We start from the raw sequence: 6,377 nt of genomic DNA on the forward strand, positions 1-6,377 counted from the left end.
CATGAGCAGGTCATCCTTCACGGACGAGATAGAGCAGGCAAAGCCTCTATGCAAGTTTAGCATGCCATATTTCACATCTTTCAAAGGAGATGGAGACCTGGAAAGACATTTGAGGCATTATCGAAGCACCATAGTCCTTTACCGGAACAACGATGCTTCTATGTGCAAGATATTCGACACCATTTTACAAGGCGAGGCGCAAGATTGGTTTCACACCCTACCGGCATGATCCATCCGAAGTTTTGATGATCTTTCCTTGGTTTTCACCAAAGAATACTTATCCTACCGCTCGATCAAGAAGAAGTGCGACCATTTGTTCAACGTCAAGAAGAACCCAAAGGAGTCGCTTCGCGACTATGTGAAGGGGTTCAAAGTAGAGAAGGCAAAGATAGTCGTATGCGGTGACTAGATAGCTAGTACAACCTTTCAAAAAGGACTCTCACCAGACCACCCGTTATTCAGAAAATTGATTGTGGAAGAAGATCTAACTCTGGCAGACTTATTTGCTTTGGCAGAGAAGCATGCACTTTGGGATAAGGCTTAGTGAGTAGACAAGGCACCCAAGTAACCTTGAGTACAATAACAAAACCAAGCCGAAAGCAGCGGATGACTTATTTACATGCTTGATAGTATTCGAAGTAGCAATAAGCTCTACCCTCATACGAGAAGAGTTGGGTGCCCGACTACTTGTATTCCATAGTTCAAAAGCTCTCTTGGATGTGAAAACCAGTTACCAGAAATTCAAAAGCTAACTTTGGTGATAATTGTTGCAACCCAGAAGCTCAAGTTATACTTTCAGACGTACGCAGTCATCCTCATGGTGCACTATTTTGCCCAATCTAGACGCACGATGATAATGATGCACACACTGGCGGATGCAAAGCTTTCTGATGAACATAGCAACCCAGCATAAAAAACACGCCAAGGGCAGATAAACACTAGGATGACATACTCGGAAGCAAGTTTTGTCCTAGTCAGAAGATTCTACATAGGAGCAAGATATACCGGTAGTTAAGCACCACCTCCTTGTGCATGTCACATAGCCCCAGCTGACCTTTGCTCCATAATTTAGCTCTAAAGTGGCCTAATACCGGCAGTTGAGCTTCTCCTGCTACGTGTAACAGAGCCCCAGCTCCACGGCTCTCTACTGTGCTTACACGCTTAGCCTAGGCGACACAACAGAGTGACCCAACGACACTTCGGAGGCAACCGAGCACGCCCTAGCCAGGCCTGCTTCACCCGATAGAGAGTTTTGGCATTTGCACGTCGATGGCGTATCTAATTATAAGTGCTCGAGAGCAAGCGTGATCCTTGTCACCTCAGATGGTTCGATGCTCGAGCAGGCAATCACTCTAGGCTTCAAAGCATCCAACAATAAAGTGTAGTATGAAGCCTTACTAGCATGCCTCTGAATGACAAAAGACTTAGCGGTGAAAAAGCTAGCAATTCATTCTGATTCTCAGCTAATCACTAGCCAGACTAATAGGGAGTACATGGCAAAAAATATGAAGATGACGCAATACCTAGAGAAGGTATGAAAGCAACTTGAAGCGTTTCAGACTTATACCCCTACTCAAGTTCTGCGGGCAGACAAAGCTCACGCAGATTTGCTAGCCGGCCTAGGCTCCACCCTCGACCACCAACTCAAACACTCTATCTCGGTGGAGTATCTAGACGAGCTAAGCATAGAGGTGGAGCTAGCAACCGAAGTGTCACAAGTTAGTATAACTCCTAACTGGCAAAGTTCTATTATAGAGGACCTGGTAAATGACACACTCCCTACGGAAAGATTAAAGTCTAGAAAACTCCAAATAAAGACGGCTTGCCACTACATGTGGAACAGGATTCTCGTCCGAAGATCCTACACCAGACCACATCTCCGCTGCCTAGCGTCTCTTGACAACCTAAAGGTTCTAAGCTCAATCCACGAAGGCGTTTGTTTTAATATTTCTGAAGGCCGATCCTTAGCTTAGAAAGCCTTTAATGCGGGTTACTACTGTCCTACCATGCACCAAGATGCTAAAGAATTAGTACAAAAGTACTACCGCTACCAATGCTACAAGCCGATACTAGCACTGCCTGCCAGCGAACTATACCCGCAGACTAAGGGCAAGGGCATGATGATCATGGCAACCGATTACTTCACCAAATGGGTAGAAGCAGAGCCCATAACAACCACAACTCAGATGGACATAGAGCGCTTCATATATAGGAACATTATTTGCTGATTCATCACAGACAATGGCCCGCAATTCGTAGGTAAAGATTTGGCAAAGTTCTTTTAAAAGTTTGGCATTAAGCAGCATATGTCCACGTCGATATATCCTCAGTGCAATGGGCAGGCCGAAGCATCCAACAAGACGATTCTTGACTACCTCAAAAAGTCCCTCTACGACAAGAAGGGAAAATGGCCAGACGAACTCCTCGGATGTCTATGGGCGTATCACACCACTAAATGACGAGTCACCGGTGAGACTTCGTTCTCTTTAGCATTTGGTTCATAAGCAATCATTCCTCCCAATGTCATCATGCTAAACATCAGCACTCTACTGCCAAGCATTAAGCAGAATAGTAAGGAGATTGCCACAAGCCTAGATCTGGCAGAGGAGAAGTGTGAGCAGACCATCACCCGGATCGCAGCCTACTAGCAATAACTCATTTCCAGCTACAATAAGAGGGCCAAGATCCGGCAATTTTAGCCTGAAGATCTAGTCATGAGAAAAGCCTTGATCATTGCTTGCAGAGAAGGCTTTAAAAAGATGGATTCCAAGATTAGCAGAGTAGGCGGCAAGGGTAGTTACACCCTCGCCATTATAGATGACAAAGAAATCGAAAAGTAGTGGAATGCGTACAATTTGAGGAAGTACCATGCATGGCCTCCTGCTACATTAAAGCCCAAAGACTAAAGCAACTCGACGGGCACCACCTTGCGAGCCAAGGACTATCCAGTTGTTATGCAGTTTTTACTTTACAGCTAAGTTCTCGTTCGTTTCACTTATTTTTCAATGAGGAATTCAGAAGTAATCTACAACTTGGCTCGGCTGCATGCTGACAACAACTAATCACTCCTGGACTTCAAAAGAAGACCGCGCCCTTTTTAGGGACTTATCGCAGGAATTGTGTCCCTTAAAGGACCAACCATGCTTTCCAGTGCGAGAGGGTAAACCAATTCCCCAACACCCATCTTGGTCTGCTCTCTAGTGCGAGAGGGTAAACCAATTCCTTGACATCCACATGGGTTGGCTCTCCAAAACGGGAGGATAAACTTTACACTCTAAATATCCAGACGTGGATGAGTCGGGCTGCCCTGGTATAACTAGGTGCATGATGGCTTGGGCCGGGCTTCTTAGAAGTAGCCACAGTGGTCCTTTTCAAGGCTTAGCTAACTGAATGATTTTGGGTCTCTTGGCCTAATTCGGAGGAGGCACATTAAGCAGTATGCCTTATGAACGGCTGTCCTGGAACCCTAAAGCTACTATTGAGTGCACTAAGGTACCCTATGATTTTCAGAAAACTACCTACGGCTTGCCTTTCGAGCAGTAAAGCCGCGCTAGACTTATACAACCGCACGTTTCTATGAAAGGTTAAACAAGTTAGTGCGTATATACGAAGCTTCATCCATTCACGACATGCTACGCAGTTGATGGGCCTCATTTTTGCTAAAGCATAGAACGAACTACACCACATCCTAAAGTGTTGTGACACTTGCTATGCAACCTACGGAATTGGAGAAAGCCAAAGTTAACATCTAGGTGGTCATGTGGACTCGTCTGCTTCTGTAAGTAAGGCGTCTGGCTGTCGACCCTATGGATAACAACTTTGCAAAGTTCTACACCAACATCTATGACAGCGTAGGCTACGTGGGCCTCTTTGCTTATAGAAAAGTAGAACGCCTGCCATTGGTCTATAAAGTCTAAAGGTTAGGGCATGAACAAAAGAAGCGAAGATGGAGAAAAGTGAAGAAAGCAAGCTTATTAAATTTTATAGCAAAATTGATATACAAATAGCAAAGGCTGAAAGAGTTCGAGCAACCAAAAGCAATAAGGGAAACAAAGAAAATCCTAAAGGCTACCTAGAAGACTACCTTTCAGCAGCTTGGACATCCCACGACTACTCGGCCGCTACACCTTCAACAGCCATAATGCTCCTAGCAATGGCATCATCTGACGCTTCACCCCCAGCTGCTCTAGCTTGGGCATCAAACTTCACCAATAGGGGCCTCAAAAGTAAAGGCAAGCAAGTCTTCCAGAGAAATAGAGAAGGTTTCAAAGTCCTTCCTAGCAAACTCGAAGTTAAATAGCCTACCAAAGAGATGATCTACATAACTCAACTTGTAGAAATCAACCAGACTCTGAACAAATGAAGCCTCGAGCCCAACCTTCTCACCTTTCAGCTGCTCATTCTCCTTGAGTAGACCAACACGGACGCGTTGCAGCTTATCCACTTCTTTCTTCAAACTTTCGTTGATCTTCAGCGCACCTTGGAGTTCCAACACTTGAGGTTCAAGTGTTGGAAATATGCCCTAAAGCCAATCATATGATGATACTTTACGGACATTTCACATGTTAAACTAATCTAGTTTAATATAAAGGGAAAAGATTATTGTTTAAAGCTGTCTCTTATAATTGTTATATGCTTAAGCGATAAGCCCAATGAATACGTAATTAGGAGAATGTGATCTAAAGAAGTTAGATTCATGAGATCATTCTCTTTCGTATACATATCCTAAACTTTCCTGATCATAGGATTGCCGATTGGGCATTGACAGTCCGTTAAGATCAATACGTGCTATGTCTTCTCTTAGGGAGAGTGACTGGTCTCGAGTCATTGGTGTGATTGACACCAAGATAAGCATGTAGGCGCTCAATAAAGAATAAGTCTAATGAACACGATCAACAAGGAGTTCTCATACTCATGTCACATGAGAACTCATGGTTGGGATAATGCAAAGTAGTCATTTGACTTGAGGCATCATAGTTGTCTTATGGTTAGGTCCTTAGTCTTTGACTATGTCAAAGTCACTCCGTTAGAGGGTGTCTACGACATAGTTGGGGTTAAGTCACATAGCCATGGAGGCAAGTGAATGCACAACAAGGGATCTCTAACCTTCAAATCGTTTGAGGCAAAATACTCTATGATATGATTAAGAATCTCTGGCCAGAGTATGAATGAGATTTAGGAAGTCGTTCCAAATCGCATAATGTGGTCAAGAGTATTGTATTAGAGAAATACCGTATTGCATTGTAATCCTAAACTGAATAGGTTCTCCACCTTTCTGATTAGCTTGGGTAGCCATGACATACTGCTAAGTGTCACTCATGGTTTGTGGAAGCCTTAAAGGTGTGTAATCACCAAAGGGAGAATTGAAAGTATGTTTCAATTCACAATCGATTTGAAGAGTTCTAATCGCCCATTGCCTCTCTAAAAAGAACCTAATGGATCGTACACCGTGTAAGGTAGAGATTGAAGAAACAACGGAGATGAGTAAGGATAATTAAATGGTTTAATTATTTACGGCTAGGATTAATTAATATGTTAATTAATCAAACGAATAAGTTTGTTATAGGCCTCGGGTTAGTTTTGGGCCTCAAGGCCCAATAGGACTTGAATGTCAAGTCCAATAACTCAAGTTATATGACAACTTGAATACACAAAGGGCTTGAAAGCCCAATAAACCCTTAAGGCCGGCCACATTAGAGAATGAAGGGTTTTGGTTCTTTTGTTACTTAAGCGAAGGGACTATATAAAGAACTTTATAGCCAAAATTCATTTAGGGTTTTCTTTAAGGAAATTGGAGAGAACACATGCTCTCCTTTTTCTCTCTAAGAAGCCGGCCACCCTAGAGGAAAATAGCTAGCAATCTTACTTCATCTAGGTCACTTATCTCTTCATCAATGCTCTCCTTGGTGTGGAGACTTAGAGGTTCTCTATTTTGGGAACTTGGAGAATCCATTCTACCATCCTCATCCAAGAAGTCCATGGAGCTAAGAAGTAAGGAATGAAGGCTCTATCTCTTGGTGACTAGCCTTTGCTTATGCAAAGAGGAATGAACAAAGGTATAATGTAAGATCCCACATTGCCTAGGGGTGAAGATCCTATAAGCTTTATATGTATATTCCCATCTCTACCTAGCACGAGGCCTTTTGGGAGCTCACTAGCTTCGGGTTCCATTGGAAATCCGAAGTTAAGCGAGTTCGTGTGAGAGCAATCCCATGATGGGTGACCCATTGGGAAGTTCTCGAGTGAGTTCCTAGAAAAAAAAAAACCGTGAGGGCATGGTTGGGGCCCAAAGCGAACAATATTGTGCTATGGTGAAGTTGAGCCCGGGATGTGGTGGGGGCTCAGGCTAGGATGTGACAATTTGGTATCAGAGCCAA

The sequence above is a fragment of the Pyrus communis genome, chromosome 16, assembly GCF_041283825.1.
Source record: "Pyrus communis isolate YQ-2024b chromosome 16, ASM4128382v1, whole genome shotgun sequence".
Classification (NCBI taxonomy): Eukaryota; Viridiplantae; Streptophyta; class Magnoliopsida; order Rosales; family Rosaceae; genus Pyrus; species Pyrus communis.